The sequence below is a fragment of the Sminthopsis crassicaudata genome, chromosome 1, assembly GCF_048593235.1.
Source record: "Sminthopsis crassicaudata isolate SCR6 chromosome 1, ASM4859323v1, whole genome shotgun sequence".
Classification (NCBI taxonomy): Eukaryota; Metazoa; Chordata; class Mammalia; order Dasyuromorphia; family Dasyuridae; genus Sminthopsis; species Sminthopsis crassicaudata.
Window position 1 is genome coordinate 729,815,776 of NC_133617.1, and position 18,544 is coordinate 729,834,319.

An 18,544-nucleotide genomic window follows, 5' to 3' on the forward strand; every position below is an offset into this window, starting at 1 on the left:
AATAGAAAGTTTGAAATTCTTTTCCTTCAAATAAGTCCAGCATTTTAGAAGAGCCTTTTAAACCAAAGCAATTATTTTTCCCAGTAGCAAAAAGTTGTGAGCCCAAGAAACAGCGAGCTTAAAGAGAAATCTGTTTGGGTTAGTGTTTGGCATCTATCTGAGACTTCTTAGATGCTACCGTCCATTTTTCACATGGAAGAGGGTTAGCAAGGAGGAATTGAGTAAGGGTCCCTAGCCAAAGAAGTAAAGTATGGATTTACTATTTGATTCAAGGTGGTCACTTCCTAGAAAGTGACCCATGAATAGATTAAAAATACATTCCAAAATAGAATATAAATGATTTTTCTATTACTGTTTTGCTAATCCTATTCCTTTTTTTTTGTACTTTATAATGCCATGCAACTGCAGGATCCAAGAGATGGAGATGAGGAGAGGTACTAACTTCTGAGATTCTCAGGGTATGATAGGTTTTGGTTTGCAAAGAGAACATCTTAACCTTTTGCATTGTCACTATTGCAAATTCTAAATAATCTCTTCTCATAAAAGGTATCTTTATCAAATATATCTATCCATCTATCATCTACTTTATATGCAATTTACATTTTATATATATATAACTTACTACATATATTATATGCATATATGCACAATATGTACATGTACATATATTTCACACACAAACACACACATACATGTATATATGGAGAGAGGGGGATGGACGGGGAGAGAGAGAAATGAGGGAGGGAGAGGGGAGGGAAATGAGGGAGTGAGTTAGGGAATGGGAGGGAGGGACAAAGGGAAGAGGAGAAAGAGAAGAGAGAGAAAGAGAGACATGTAGAAAGAAACAGAGACAGACACACAGAGAAGGAGAGAGAGAGAGAGAGAGAGAGAGAGAGAGAGAGAGAGAGAGAGAGAGAGAGAGAGAGAGAGAGAGAGAGAGAGAGAGAGAGAGAGAGAGAGAGAGAGAGAGATGGAGGGTGGGAGAGATCAGGTTCTTCTTTAATAGGCCAAGTGATCAGAGATCACCTTATGATTTGGTTTCCAATGTAAAGACACTTCTGGTAACCCTTCCATGGACATACTTCTTTGGTCAACATCTTTCTTCAAAAGGGTCTTCCAGAATCCAATCCAGTAATCCAAGTGTGTTCAAATCTGTCAAAGCCCAGCAAAGGTGGCAGCTCCCTTCTGCTGGGTGCTAGCCTTCTCTAAAGACAGTGGCCCACTGAATCAGCACATTTCAGTTGCTGATCCTGCTGACTCTTGCCAAGCACAGTGCTTAGTATGATGACTGGAACACAGAAGACACTTAATAATTGCTTTTTTACTCAATTTAGAATCATTTAAACATCACATTTATATATGTATGTAAGCATATATATATACATATATATATAAACACACATATATATGCATACACACATCACACAAATATGCATGAGCTATTTTCCATCTTCTCTTTTAGTCCTGTATTTATTAATTTTGTTTTGTTTTGTTTTTAAAGAATCTAAATGCAGGACTTTGCTTTCATCCTTGTTTAATTTCATCTTATTGGAACTGGTACAGCCTCATCTGTTTGGATCTTCTGAGGATTCTAATTCTGTTCCATTTTTGTGGGCAAAGCTTTAAATGCTTCCATTAAAATAAAACTTATGGTGTTTGGAAACTGAAAATAAAAGGAGTGAAATTGTGGAGAATCAGTGATCAGGAAAAAATGGAAAATATCAGCTATTTTTCATGAGTTTGGGGATTCTCAAAAATGTGCAGTGCATTTTTTCCCCCAGGGTTGCTTTGGATTTGAGACTTTTAGACCGAAATGAATTGTGTCTGGAGACAACTAACTGGAGTGTGACATTCCTCTGACCAAAATAATACATGAACCTGAAAATATAGGAAACAGCCTGAAGGCACCTTGCTTAGAGACACTAGTCTCTACAGGCTATAAACCATACAAACTGTGCAGTCCTGGGTACTATATGTCTGTGACCATGTATTGGTGGGGAGGAGGTTATCATGGAAGGAAAATGAGATATCTGGGTTTTTGTCAGAACAATTATGGAACCCAAAATTGTGTGATATCCTAGGTTATATGCTCATAGATTCAAAAGTGGAATGCACCTTAGAGCCAGAACTGTAACCAGGGTAGGGCAAAGGAAGCTTTGTCATAGGATGCCAACATTTAGAAGATGCATGGAATATTTGTTCTCCTTCCACAGATAGAAGCAACTGATCTCAGTAACTTGTAGAGAATACATATGTAAAATTAGAACAAATACCATTTCTGTTCTTCTCCTCACTCCCAGCAGCTATAATCCAGATGAAGTCCTCCCTGGCCCAAATTTCCTCCCCAATTTCTTTTCAAATTAGCAGCAGCTGCCTCTAGCAATGGTTACTGTATGGGTGTCCTGAGGTCTCTGTCTCTCCATCACAAAGTCAATATGTTGTAGTCTCTCTCCTATCTTCCCCCTAACCTTCTCCTCACTGCAACTCCCTTGCCCATGGAAACTTGTATCCCAAATCCAATATCTTTTCCCCTGCTTCTACAAAATGGATTTGTCTTAAGAAATCGATCCAAAAGTACCTTTCACACATTTATCCTGGAACACTCTTTGTGTCCTGTTCATGATACATCACTTGCCTTGCCTCCTTTCACTCCCTCTCCCCCCGTGCCCAGAGCCATTCAGATTCATTGCTTAGATTAAATTGGAGTCACCAACTTTATACCTTCTGTTGAATTGGAAAATCAGAAGCCCATTCTGCCCAGCCACTGTTTCCCAAGATCCTCTAAGGCAGTGGTCCTCAAACTTGTTAAATAGGGGGCCAGTTCACTGTCCCTCAGACTGTGGGAGGGCCAGAATAGTAAAAACAAAAGCTCACACTCTGTCTCTTCCCCTCAGCCCATTTGCCATAACCTGGTGGGCCTCATAAATGTCCTCAGTGGGCCACATCTGCCCCACAGGCTGTAGTTTGAGAATCCCTGCATCTAAGCCTTACCTTCTGCCCTATGTCTACATCCTCCAAATAGTTGCAACCTAAGACCAAGGGTCCTCAATATCAGTCTGGATACAACATCCTTAATACTTCCCAAACTTTCCATCTGTTCTACTTTGTCAATTTGTGCCCCCAGCACTTAGCACAATGCTTGGAACAAATTAACACTTAATACTTATTCATTCATTTCTAATATTGACTCTGCTTAAAGAGAATCAAGTCCCCCAACCCCATCACCTTAAAAATTATGAAATCAAGGCCCTAACCATCCAATAGTTAAGTTGGGATAGGAATCCAAAGCCTTTGTGTCCAGACTAAGTGGTCTTGTCATCCACACCAAGTAGAAGGCAAAGATTAGAGACATTTCCTTTCTCCATACAGGCCCAGTAAAATGGGCTAAGTGTTCACCTTGAACCATGCTTGCCCACTGTGAGTTGGGATGCTCCTTCAGAGCAAAGACTTTCATCCAATCCTTAGAAAGCAAGTACAGCAAAGGTTTGTGGCTCCTTCCAGGGGTAATGAGTGGCCAGCAAGATGAAGTAATTCCCCTGGAAAAGTGGGGAGAACAGCAGGCAGCCACCCACCCAGAGGAGAACGATCGATCACCCCATGCTTGAGCAATCCTTAGATTCCATAAAATAGCTACAGACACATAAAGGGGAGGAGTAGATTTCAGTCAGCCATTTTTATTAGGTCCATTTTTACAAAGGAGGAAACATGTTTATTCATCCTTTAAGTGCCTGAAATGGGTTATAAAAGAGACAGCTTATAGTGTGACTCCCTTAGCTATCATTCCATTTGTCTTAATGGGCCTCATTATTGTAAACTTGTAATATGAGGGAAAATTGACAGTAAAATGGAAAAATATATATCAAACAAAGGCAAAGTCCCAATTAAATCATTCAGTCAGCTCTCCTGTCCTGTCTTTTTGGTCCTTCCTCTCATGGGCTTAGTTCCCTTTGTAGGGGCAAAGAATCAGTAAGTAAAAATTGGATAAAAGAGAGGGGAAGGATAGAGACAGACAGACAGACAGAGAGGAGAGAGAGACAAAGAGACAGAGAGACAGAGAGAGACAAAGTGAGATAGAGAAACAGAGATGGAGAGAGATACAGAGATAGACATACTGACATACACACAGACACAGAGACAAAGACAGAAAATCAGAGACAGAGAGACAAAAGCAGTCCTTTCATGTGATTAGCTCCTGCTTAAGGACAAAAATAAGTAAATAAACATTAAACAAAGAAATAAACAAATAATGTTGTTTTTATCACCTTGGCTTTGTAATGGGATTTCTTTTTTTCTTCTGGGAGGTGGATTGATACAGTGGAAGGAAAGATTTGGAGTCACAAAAATGGAGTTTGAATCCTAATTCTCCCTGTGCAATCCTAGTCAAATCACTTACCCTCTCTGAACTTGGTTTCTTAATATAAAATGAGAGTCAGACAAGTTGATTCTCAAAATCCCCTCTAATCAAAAATTATTATCCTGCTATCTCATCACTATCTGCTATCTCATCACTTTTAAGAATAATGTATCTTCTGGGTTTTGCTGAAAATAAATTTGAAATAACCAAAGAATGGCCTTATAGATTGAAATTAATTTAAACATAATGTATATGTACATATACATATATACATAGAGAGAGAAAGAGTAGAGGAGAGGTGAGAAGACAGCAACAGAGGCAGAGAGAGACATAGAGACACAAAGACAGAGATAGAGACAAAGAGAGAGAGAGACAGAGAGACAAGAGACAGAGTTGTTTTTGCTTCCATGAAAAGATCCTTCCCAATGCCAATATAAAGGGTGCTTTTTCCTGGAAAATAATGTTCAAGAAAATTTGTCTTCATTCTTCTTAACTCTCTTCTGAAGCTCATGGGTCTTGCCCTTTGTAAGAAATTCATGATCTTAATCTATATATTCAACAGCGTACGAATATCAAATTTTCTGAAATGATCTCCGTTTCTAAAAGGTTGTTATTGATTCAAGACAAACTTCCACATAAATTTATTAAGTAACTATTAGGACACAAAACACTATGCAAAACACAGACATGCAAAAATCCATATCAGCACAATCCTGGCCCTCAAGGAGCCTGCATGCTGTTGGATAGATATATTATGTCCAGAGTTCAGAACATACAAGGCAATTTGAAGAGGGAGTGAGATCTTGGGGAGGAGGCACTTAAGCCATGCTTTCAAGGTATATTTGAAAAAAGGATTCTACAAAGTGGAAATGAGACGTGGGTGCTCTACAATCTTGGAGGACAGTCTATCCTCCAAGTCTTGCAGAAGTTGAGAAGATGGAGATGGAATGTCATTTACAGCAAATAGCTATTAGACCATACTGACTGAAATGTAAACAATATGAATGTAGACAATAAGCAGGTAGGGGACACAACAGATAGAGTACCAGTTCTGGAGTTCCTGAATTCACATCTGCCTTCAGACACTTATTAGCTGTGTGACTCTGGGTAAGTCACTTAACCCTGTTTATCTTAGTTTTCTCAATTGTAAAATGAGCTAGAGAAGGAAATGGCAAACCACTTCAGTAACTTTATCAAGAAGACTTCAAATGAGGTCTTGATTGGGGTCAGACAAAACTGAAAGGACTGAACAACAACAAATAATGTGAAAGTGAAATCTATCCCAACTGGAAAGATGGGTAGAAGCCAGATTATTGAGGGCTTTAAATCTTAGACTCAGAATTTTTTTCTTATCCTAGAGGAAATAGGGAATTCCTGAAGACTTTTGGGTAGATAGTATCATGGCCAAATCCATCTTATAAGACTATCTATTTGACAACTCTATAGATAATGGGATGGAGAGGAAAGAGGCTGAAGGGAGACCAAATAGGAGGCAATTATGATAATTGGGGTGAAAGTTTATAAAAGACTCTAGGAATTCAATCAGCTATTTAATGATTATTTTGCTACTGGGTAAAGTTGTCCTATTTGGCCTCCAAAGGTAATTATTTACCACACACATGATGCTTTAGGAAATAGTTCACTATCATGAAAGAAGTTCATGTTTTGGAACATCCTGCAAATAAAGGAGACATCATTTCATTTAAGTTTCTTTGCTTTGAGGATAATCATCTGTTATGAGTTTCCATCTAAAAGTTAGACTATAATGATAGGATCATAGGTTTTGAGTTGGGAGGGGCCTTCATGGGCATCTAGCCCAATCTTCCCATTTTATAGATGGAAAAATTGAGATCTAATGAGGATAAGTAAAGAGCCTAGTGTGATTCAGATAGTACATGACAGAATTAGAATTTAAACCCACATTTTCTGACTTCAAGTCATACATTTTCCCCACTGTGCCACATATCAGAGAGGTCAAGTCATTTGCCCGGTATCACACAGCTGAAGAGTATAGCAATCAAGATTGAGCCCCATGCTGCTTTGCTCTTTCCCTTCACTGGCTCTCTGCCTCTGGTGTTTTTCTCACCTGAGTCACTTCTTACTATTACTCACCCCTGATTGCCTATCTTGGCTATCAGCTGCCGTTTCTCCCTAAATCAAACCTTGATGCCATTTTCAATGGGTAAGTGCAGACTAATTAGTTAGCATTGTAAGAAACTTAAAAGATAAAACTTTCCTGTGAAATCTATCCATTAAAATTAAGCATATTACCTACTTTCTATCTCTCTGAATACTTTGATCCTGCCCACCTACTCACATGGCCTCCTTGCTACAGCTTCTGATGGAGTATATTAGACTAATTGTGGCCTGAAGAGAAATAAATTAAACTTCATTCGGGTTGGCTATTTTCAGATTTTCTTGTAATTGTGAAGATGAGGGAAGTCATCAAGGGAACTCCAAATCTCTAAGCAGTGATGAATGATCTCAAGATATTTTGTCCCAAGTGCCCCAAAACACTTGAGAGAATTTTTTTAGTCCTCCCCATCTCCCTTAACCCCTCTTTCATTATCCCATTTCAAAATGCCTATTAGCAACACCTTTTGAAGAAGAGATCTTGCAACAGGACTGGTTTTTCTTTTTAACTAATTACCCATAGTTGTAATTAGGGTCAGATGAGCAAGACTCAAATCACAGAATCACAGATTTAGAGTTGGAAGAAGCCTGAAAGACCATCTAGATAACTTCTCTCCTGTCTCGCTGCACAATGTTGCATTGAACCAAGTCTCTTCAACTGGGATTTCAATGAAAATACAGGTCTTGTATCCCTATACTGCCATCACCACCACCATCATTATCATCACCATCACCATCATCATCATTATCATTGTTAGCATTTATATCACTTCAAGATTTGCAAAATATTTTACAATGTTATCTCATTTTATTCTCTCTCTCTCTCTTTTTTTTTTTTTTTTTTTTTTTTTAAGGCTGGGGGTTAAGTGACTTGCCCAGGGTCACACAGCTAGGAAGTGTCTGAGGCCAGATTTGAACTCGGGTCCTCCTGAATTCAAGGCTGGTGCTCTATCCACTGCGCCACCTAGCTGCCCCATCTCATTTTATTCTCACAAAAATCTTGGTAGGTAAGTGCTATTATTATTTGTGTTTTACAGAAGAGGAAACTGAGGCAGATTAAAGGCTCCTACATCTGGTAAAAGTCTGAGGCTGCATTAGAATGCAGACTGACTCCAGTTCCATATACCAAGCCAAGTAGGGCATCTTTATGTTTGTCAGCCTTCCAATCTGAGGGACTCGATGGGAAAAATCTAAGCTTTTATTGCCAGTACTAGACCAGGGGTCATTTTCTCTGTTGAAAGAATACCATGTTAACCCTCGAGCTGAAGAGATTGTAGAAGAAGCCCACTAAGCCAATGGCTAAAGGTGGGGATAAGTTCTCACTGCCCACTGAGTGGGATTCGGGGAGTCCAAGCTTCTCCTTCAGTGACTTCTGAGTTCCCAATACATTGAGAATATTTCAGCCCTTTTATGCTTCTCTGGCCTCCATTCAGATCCAGAACCTGTAGAAAGCTCTATTTTGTATTTAATTAATGTATTCAGATTAGAGCCACCTACTACTTCAATCCATTTCATTTATCACGGCATATAGACAAAGAAACAATCTCAGCTGTTGTTTTAGGGGTGGAGATACAGGATTCCATGGTTCCAAAAAGAAAATTGGATGCTGTTTTAATGAGCATACCAGGATTTGCCTATTTGTTTTTCTCCCTTAATGTTTTTCAGACACATAAACATTTGGAAGAATATGTTTTTGCTGAATTATTTCTGCCTTGAGACTTTATTTGTTTATTTTTAACCTGCTTTAAAAAATAAATGATTTTAACAAAGGCTTTGTACCCTCCTTGCTTATCACAGTTTCCAGCACATAGTAGGCACTTGATAATATTGATTGCTTGATCTCAGCATAATGCCTGGCACATAGTAGGTGATTAATAAGTGTTTGTTGATTAATTGTTCTTAGTACCATGCCTACTATATGGAAGTTACTTAATAACCATTTTTTGTTTTTGTTTTTTGGTGAGGCAGTTGGGTGTAAGTGACTTGCCCAGAGTCACACAGCTAGGAAATATTAAGTATCTGAGCCAACATTTGAACTCAGGTACTTCTGACTCCAGAGCTAGTACTCTATCCATTGCACCATCTGGCTGCCTCTTAATAACTGTTTGATTGATTGATGTTAGCATAGGGCTTGCCACATAGTAGGCACTTAATAAATACTTGCTGACTTGGTAATCTGTTTATCCTTCCCAGGATAGGAAAAGGTTAAATTATTTGTTTAAAGTTCTATCGATGTCTTCAACAATGTTTTGATTGTGTCCATTTTCCTATATTGGCCACCATTAAATGCTCCTTGCCTTCATCTAACTAGTGAAAGGATCCATGTCCTCATCTTTCTTTCAAGGCTAAATTTGTTCATTATAACTTAAGCCTCTCGCCTCTCGCCTCCTGTCGCCTCTCGCCTCCTGTCGCCTCTCGCCTCCTGTCGCCTCTCGCCTCCTGTCGCCTCTCGCCTCCTGTCGCCTCTCGCCTCCTGTCGCCTCTCGCCTCTCGCCTCTCGCCTCTCGCCTCTCGCCTCTCGCCTCTCGCCTCTCGCCTCTCGCCTCTCGCCTCTCGCCTCTCGCCTCTCGCCATCAGGGTGAAATGATATTCTCAGAGTCACATAGCTGAGGTCAAATTTGAACTCAAGCCCTTGTGATTCCATGGCTGGTGATTATTCCCTCTGTAACGTAACTGTTCCTCGGTATTGAACAACTCTTCAGTATTGAATTTGGTGTGACTATTGATTTCATTGCTATAAAATTTGTGTATATTACTTTCATGATTCTGCTAACTACTTAACTGTGTTAGTTGACTTCAAAGAAGTCAAATTTTTAAAAAGATATTATAATATACCAAAATCTTCACATTGACAATTATTGGGAATATGCACACTAATTGAGGAAAGACAGGGAAACTGTGGTATAATAGATATAATTATGTCACAAGACTGGGATGTCTTGGTGGTACAGGAAATAGAGCACAACGCTTGGAATCAGGAAGATTTGTCTTCATGAGTTCAAATTCAGCCTCAGACACTAGCTATGCGACCATGGGCAAGTCACTTAACCCTTCATTTCCTCTGCTATGGAAGGGCATCTAGGTGGCACAGTGGATAGAGCACCAGCCCTGAAAATCAGGAGGACCTGAGTTCAAATCTGGTCTCAGATAACACTTCTTAGTTATGTGATCCTGGGAAAGTTACAACCCCAACTGCCTCAGCAATTTAAAAAAAAAAAAAAAAGACAAGTAACTCTGTTAAGAAAATTCCAAATAGGATTATAAAAAGTTGGCCATGTCTGAAATGGCACAACAAAAATGCCATGAGACATTGTGTAACACAAGAGATTCAAAGGAATATGGGAAGACTTACAATGATTGTCAATATAATGCTTTTGATATGTTATAGTATCTTTCTTCATTTGACTTTCTTGAGGCATTTTATTGGCAAAGGATACATATATTTTAGTCAGAAAAAAATAACAATAATTTTAAAAGACTACAACCATTTACCTACCATGCATATACCTCCCAGATATCTTTTTATCTCCCTTGAATCTTAATTTTGGCCTCCATCTTTCAAAGTTGGTTAGACCTGTGAGATTTTCCATATCCTAGCAGAACAATACCTTTTAATGAGCTGAGGCAGAGAAATTACCTAATAAACCTTTTCCCTCTAGAATGAAGAGCACTCAATTTTCCAACCGGAAACTTGAAAGAAAAGGAAATTCCAATGAAAAACTTAGTCTTTCAGTTTCGTGTAAGATACTTCCTTGTACAGTTAACGTTTCTCAGAAACATGAGGAATCATTCAAGAAAAGGAAAAGTTTGAAGGGATAGAGATTCCAGTTAATTTACTAATTAACTTTGCTGTTCTCTAACAAATAGGATGGGGCTCCTGAAAGATTAATGAAGGTTGCCAGTACCCAGCTGCTCACATAACTCCTCACAGCCCCTACCGATTTTAGACTAAAAAATGTCAAGAGGAAAAGGGAGAAGTTATGTGAATAAATAAAAGATACTCCAATGTGTATAAATAAATGATATGTTTCTCAAAAGCTACACATAAAGCTTTCCCCTACTAAATTGAGTCATACACAAGAAACTGAGTATTTAAAGCAGCCTGGCCAAAAGTCTTTGTTAAGAGAAGAGTTCCTTGCTCCCCTTTTTTGTTGGGAAAAATTCTTAACATTTATTAATTTTGTAAATTTCCTAAGTTGAGTTTTCATAAAATGCCTCTGATGATTGTATACTACTGATCATTTCAATCTAGGCTAAAATTTTCTTCTTTTTACAAGAGTGAAAAAAAGGTGAAGTTGGTATATTCCAAATATCATGGGTGAATAAACTCTTTTTTTATGAGCTTACAGCACCTTTAGAAAATCTCTTTAGTGCTTAGTTTCAGAACAATCCAAAATTCTACTTCCAAGCTGGATTGTTGTAGAGTTTTGCGTCTACTTTACCCAAAATCATTTGAAGTTACAGCATCAAGGTGAAATGGAAATCCATTTCTCTTGAGGTATAAAAATCATAGGACTAGCCTGTGATACAATACCCATGACCTTCATCTTTTATTATCGTTGTCATTGGGCTGTGGTTTTACCATTCTCACTCTGGTCTATCCTCTGCTCAGCTGTCAAAGTAGTTTTCCAAAAGCTACGGGCTGACAATGTCACTCTTCCCATTTAATAACCTCCAGGGCCTTCTTATCGTCTCCAGGACCAAAAAAATATGAACTTCTATTTGACTTTTAGAGCTCTTCATCATTGGTCCCACAACTCCTTGTACACCTTATACCCTTTCCTACATTCTGCCATTGGCTTCCTGACTTCTCACACAAGATGATCCATCTCTGACCTCTGGGCATTTTTACTGGCGGCTCCAGTATTCTTCCTTCTCTTTGAGTCTAGGCTTCCCAGGGATCCTTGAATTTCTATCCCAAGTTCCACTTTCTACTAGAAGCACTTCTCAATCCCTCTTAATTTCAATTCCATCACTATAGTATTTTTCCACTTTATCCTTTTTTGTACATATTTATTTACATATTATTTCCCCCATTCGATTGTGAGCTCATCAAGATTGGAGACTATCATAAATTTCTTAGTATTTCCAGTACTTGGCACACAGTAGGTGCTTAACTAATCTTTGTTGACTGACTGACTTCTAAAGCAAATGACTTTAAAACACCCTTTGAATCTGGCTACAATTCCTGGCTCTCAGAATCATTTTTCTCTCCTATTTTCCAAAAGCTTAGAGACGTATTTCTTGAACTCATTTCCTTTGACTGTGTATCCTTCTCATTTAGGGTCATTTCACCCATTTGTGTTAATTTAGTAGGCAATTTCTTAGTGATAGTTTATTGTATGCTCTAGATGTGAATTACAAATACAGTCCAAGAACAGACTCCTAACCCTACTAGGAAAATGTTGCCATGGAAAGGGATAATTATGTGTGTTGCTCTGTGATCTTCTTAAGGATATTGTTTGTTCAAAGCTTTGGAGCTCCTTTTGATGAGAGTTAGATAAGGGGTACCTGAATGAAATTAGGGTTAATTCAGTTCTAATGGAGGTTCGGGGTACGGGGAGTCAATTAGAGCTCTCCTGCAACCCCTTTGGATTCAGTGCAAGGATACAGAGTTAAATGAGGTCTAGTAGTGGTGTGAAGTCGTCTGTAAAGGAATTTACAGACCCGAAAACCTAGATTAATAAAAGAGGTTTATTTGGGGTTTGGAAGTGAGGGTAAAGGTAGAAAGCCAGGACCAGGGCTGGCGCCAGGTGGACAGGAACCCTTAACATGGCCGGTGTAAGGATGCCATGTTTGGGGCTCCTGCAAAGAGTAGATTCCAGTTTCTCTCTTTTATAATGGGGGACTTTTGGTGAAGGGGCCCATGGGTGGAGTCCCAGATTGGCTCCTGGCTAGTTTCAGCCAGCGTTAGAATTTGAATAGAATTCAATAGGTTTTTAGATAAGGAACTGTTTGTGCTGGGGTGGGGATTGGGGAAACCTGAGCAGATTAGAGTGGGGGCTGGAAAAGCCCAAGTTAGCTCAGATGCAGTGGGGGCTGGGAAAGCCCGGATATCTCCCATTGGGATTCATGGCGGCTGGGAATTAGGAATCTTTAACCCACATCACTTTAAAGTAACTGGCACATAGTTGTTATTGTTGTGGTTTTGATCTTCATTTTCAAAGAGAACCAATGAAATGCTCTTGACTCATTCTGAATTGAATTTAAATGAGATGAAGTTGCACAGTCATCAGTCTCACACTCTCTTCTAGAATCATCAAAGTCCATTGACAGGGCAAAAGTCAGAATGACTAGCTAGAGAGTATGATGCAATGGATAACCTTGATGTCTTCAATGGCTGACCAAGCTCTAAGCACTCCACCAAAAGGGGAAAAAAAATCAGTAGGTTTTTAGTAAATGTTTATTGATTGATTGATTGAATTTCTTTTCTAAGCCCCTCTCCATGTGCAGTTGAGCCCTGAAAAATTCTATTACTTGAGATTTTGATCATCCTCTGCACCCTGAACAAGTAAGCTGCCCACAGCTTCAACTTCTAGCTGAGAGATGCTAAGGGACTTGCCTGAAGTCACAGAGCTAGTAAGCATCTGAGATGAAAATTCACTCATCTTTCTGACTTCCTAGTCCAGATGTTTGTCTACCAGACCACCTACCCACCATCAAGTTCAAATCAATTAACTCAAATCAATAAGCATTTATTAAGCATCTATTATATGGAAGGTATTAAGGTCTAGGAATATAAAAAAGGTGAAAAAAAAAAAAGAACTTGTTCTCAAGGAACTCATAGTCTAATGGAGTCAACATACAAACAACTATCTACAAACAAGACGTAGCTATACAGGGCAAATTGGAGATAATATTGGAAAGAAGACACTGAGATGAAGAAGGAATAGTAGAACAGAAGTTTGGATTGATCTGAGACTTGAAAGAAACCAGGGAAGCCAAGAAGCAGAAATGAGGAGAGAGACAGAGACAGAGACAGACATCGAGAGACATCCAGCCTCTTCTTGTGCAAGGAATTGAAAGGGGAAGGGTTAGTATCATCTGATCAGAAGAGTACATGGAGGAATCATGAGTAAGAAAACTGGAAAGCTTATGAAACACTTTAAAAACCAAATAGAAAGGGCAGCTAAGTGGCACAGTGGAAAGAGCATTAATCCTGGAGTCAGGAGGACCTGAGTTAGAATCCAGGGTCGTACAGATGATACCTACTGTCTGTGTAATCCTCAACAAGTCACTTAATCCTTATTGTCTCACAAAAACAAAGCAAAAATCAAACGGGATTTTATTTGATTTGGCAGGCAATAGGGAGTCAGCGGAGTTGAGAGGCAGATGACTTGCATGTTTCTTTTTCTTATTAGAAATGAGGAAACTCAGAAATGTTATGTAACTTGCTCGAGGTCACAAAGTATCAAATGAAGACTATAACAGTTTATATTGTTGGCATATGAATGGACAGAGTCTCAAAATCATTAAGAACCTCAGAGATCTGACTCTTACCTAAAGTATAAATTTCTCTTACAAGTGATGATGTTGAAGAACTCGTTGTTTACTCATTTTTCAGTGGTGCCTGACTCTCCATGACTCCATTTGTTTTGTTTTGTTTTTTGCAAAGATACTAGAGTGGTTTGTCATTTCCTTCTCCACCTCATTTTGCAGATGAGGAAACTGAGGCAGCTAGAGGCAAATGACTAACTCAGTCACACAACTAGTAAGTAACCGAGGTCAGATTTGCATTCAGGTCTTCCTGACTCAGGACTCAGTGCTCTATTCAGTGCATTGCCACTGTTTCTTAAACAATTTCCAGTTGACATAGATCCTACTTGCCTAGACAGATTCAAGGTTTTAATTGGTAAACAGCCCCACCCCCAATGCTCTTCAGGAAGAAAATAATTTGTTCATTCCAGGCATTAGTTGTTGTTATAAAACATTAGTTATGGAAGGGCACTCAAGGATGTCTAATGCAATGTCTTCATTCTACAGATGAGGGAAATGATATACAGAGAGATAAGGATCTGGTCCAAGGTCACCCAGCAAATTAGCAGCAGAGCTAAGCCTATTTCTCCAAGTCTCCCTTCCTTTCCATCATAGCACACTCGGTCTCTGGTAGATGGGCTATGCAAAAATTACAGCTGAAAGGTTCTTTCCTTTAGTGCAAATGAGATGATTTGGGGCACTTTTGAAAAGGATGTCTGTCTTTGCATGTCATGATCAATGCACCCCCATAATTATGACCCATTCTGATTGAAAAGACAGCTGAGGAGAAATATAATCAATCATTTCCCCACAAAAACTGATGGGGTTTCAAGTGGAAACAGGAGCTGCTAATGTATACTTTCTCTTTCTGTATATTTCTCTTTAGGAAATTTAAGATTTTATTTAAAATGGCCAAAAGATTTTATTAAAAAATCATATCCAATTTTTCCCCTCTATTTTTCACATTTTTCCATTGCCTTCCTCTTGCCTTTGAACTTGGTTTTTGGAGTTTGAGAGCATGTTACCTCTATTTTTAGTAGTCATTATATTTCCTTCTATCTGTAGCGTTGAAAAGAATGATAAGTATCTTTTTCAGCATTTGAGGATAAAGATAGTCTTTGTCCTCTGTGGCGGCTACTGAGCCTAGAAAGGATTGTCTTCGAGGAATGAATTTAAGTAATGGAGGCCACAGTACTGGAATTGGGCACATCCTTTGGGAAACGGCAATAACCTTGTTGGGGAAGTCATCAGAAAAGTAAAGCTGTGGCTATTGGCCAAATGCTTTTTCGTTTGCTTGTAATCGGTTCCAGATAGTGTGGGCTCCAGGGTGACAGAAAAAAGCCTTCCAAGTGTCGGGTTATGTCTTCTCCAGACACAAGAAGGAACAGAGAAGTGCCCCCCAAAAGAGCTAGTGATAATGGTGAAAGGCCATCTCAGAAGCCTTTCTGGTTTTTTCCTTCCAATCATCTCAGAGGTGGCAAACGTGCATGTGCCGCCTGAACCAGCTGAAAACATAGCTCCTATCTGATTTTAATGAGTTGTGGTATTAATAATAATAAACAAAGAAATACATAAACATGTGTGGTTTTCTAAATCAATATGTGAAGCTCACAGGGGCCTTATTTATGGTTTAGTGGCCCCATTTTTATTTGAGTTTGAGACCACTGCTATACTTCAATTGGTAGAGCAATAGTGTCAATGATGGCAGGAGGTTTAGGGAGCAGCAGCCCAAGGTTAATCACCAAGTGAGCATGGTCTATTTGCTACATATTCTACCTATCGCAATATATGCTACATAAACTCCAAGTTCTACTGAGTGTGGCAGGCAGGAAGGTTGGGCTTTGCCATTCACCCCAGGCCATCCTATGGCCCTAGAACAAAGTTGGCTTCCCCCATTATCACCTCCACATTTGCGGCAAAGAATGACTCCTAGAACCTAATGGGACATGTAGCAGAATGGTGTGTGTGTGTGTGTGTGTGTGTGTGTGTGTGTGTGTGTAATGTGATTTATACACATTTTGTTCATTTGACACTTAAGTAAAGTTGTGCTAGGTGTGGAGAGGATTTTTAGGAATACAAAGTCAAAAATGAAAATGACCCCTGCTCTCAAAGAACTTAGTTTCCTGTGGAAGAAAAACAGGTTAAAAAAAAATCCAAAATATGTACAATGTATTTAGATGGAAGAGAGAGGGAGGGAGGGAAGGAAGGAGAGAAGACAGAGAGAAGGAAAGAAGCAGAGAAGGGGGAGAGGTAGGGGAAGGGACAGAGAACTGGAGAGACATAGAGAGAAAGATGAGAGAAGAGAAAAAAGGAGAAGAGAGGAAAGGAGAAGAGCAAGGAGAAGAAGGGAAAGGGGAAGAAGGGAAAGGGGAAGAAGGGGAAGGAAAAAAGGGGAAGGGGAAGAGGAAGAAGAAGAAGGGGAACGGGAAGGGGAAAAGGAAAGGGAAGGGGAAGTAGGTGAAGAGAAAGGAGAAAGGGAAGGAGAAAAAGGAGAAGGGGAAGGAGAAGGGCAAAGCTGTGATATTCCCTAATATTTTGAAGTAAGTAGTGTGATCTTTTTTATATCCATTTTCAGATGAAGAAACTGAGTCATAACACTTGCACTAGCCCAAGGTTACAGATGTAACATACAGGTTGCTTGGCTACTGTCTTAGAAGGTTATCTCTGGGAGGACCATTTGAGATGTTCAGCCCAATTCCTTTTCTCTTCAGGCCACAAGGGGAACAGAGGCAGTGGGTTTAACAAAACAATGTCTGGTCTTGAAGGAAGGACTCGCCTTTTAGCTACCTCAATCACACTCTCTTTCAATGGCCTTAAATGGTCAATGATGTCACTTTCCATGGTCTTGGTTTCCTCACATGGAAAATGGCAAGAGATTGGGTGGTTTCTGAAGTCTCTTTTAGCAATTGAAGTCATCCAGTTACCTGGTGCCTAAGAAAGGGTGCATTAGAAAGGCTTCTGGAAGGAGTCATTGCAGAGATAAAGGAAAAGCTAATTAAGAAATATCCTGATTTTAGAGATAGCAGGGTAATTGTTTGATTGATGAAAGTAACCTTAACTAGTGAAAAGGCTCCTTATTAAAATATGACCTTCTGAGATGGGGGAAAGTGTTCCTGGGGCTGGGAAAGGGGGCAGGGAAGGATAGCACACTCCAAAGTAAATACTAGAGCTTAACTGCTAATTAAAAGAGACCCTGAGCTGTTTTTGCAATGTTCCCCTAATTTGCTTCTTTGCTTATTTAGCAGGGTTAAAATTAGGTCAGATTCTACTAGTAGCTTGTTGAAACTGTAACTCTGATGTTAGCCTGGAGCAATCTGAAGGTCTGTTGTCAATCAGGAAATATTTACAGTCTCTTGGATGAATTCTAGAAAGCCTTATAATTAAGCAAGACAAGGGAGTAAGAGAATAAGGGAGTACAGGGAGGTGAGGAGTGGGGAAACAGGCCAAGAGAAACAGAGAGACAGATAAATAGACATAGAGACAGACACTCAGAGAGACACAGAGAAAAACAGAGAGACAGACAGAGGAGCTACAGAGAGACAGAAACAGAGAGAGACAAAGACAAAGATGGAGAGAAACAGAGAGACAGAGATAAAGACACAGAGAAACAAAGACCCAGAAACACAGAGACACAGTACAGGGAGACAGAGATAGAGACTGAGAGCCACAGAGATAGAGACTGAGAGACACAGAGACAGATACAGAGAAAGACAATACATACATAGAGACAGAGATTGACACTGAACTTGGTAGAGACAGGGGGCATAAGTTCTATATGTAAACTCTGAGAGCCAGAACCAACACTAAGGTGGGGTGACTGGAATTTGCCATAGTGTGTTGAAATTTAGAAGTACTTAGACCCATTTAGCTGGAGGAAAATTAACTGAATTCATTAGTTAGTAAGAATATCAAAATAGGAAGCTGGGAAATGACATATGTCCGACATCCTCTCTCCCAAATGGTGTTCCTTCCCAGATTACCTTACCCTGTTCAGTTCAATTTCTAGTCAGTAGTTTCTCTACAGGGATGAGACTGGGTCTTTCCTCTTATAAGAACATAGATTTTCCCCTTTCTCTCTCTCTGTCTCTGTCTGTCTCTCTCTCTCTCTCTCTCTCTCTCTGTCTCTGTCTCTGTCTCTGTCTCTCTCTCTCTGGGTGTCTCTGTCTCTGTCTCTGTCTCTGTCTCTCTCTCTCTCTCTCTCTCTCTGTCTCTCTCTCTCTCTCTCTCTCTCTCTCTCTCTCTCTCTCTCTCTCTCTCTCTCTCTTTCTCTCTCTCCCTCTCTCTCTCTCCCTCTCCCTCTCCCTCTCTCTCTCTGTCTTTTTCTGTCTCTCTCTGGGTATGTCTCTGTCTTTGTCTCTGTCTCTGTCTCTCTCATCTGCGTTTACTCAAGGCATATCTTTTAGGAGTTTTCTCAGGCCAAAATGACTGGTTATAGTTCAAGTGCCGGTGTTAATTATGAAACAGGATGCGTCCTCCTTTGCACATTGAAATGAAAATTGATGACCTGACCTTTAGCATCTCTGATCTCCTCATCAGGCTGTCAGAGGGCCTTGTCATATTCATACTGTGTATCTATTGCAT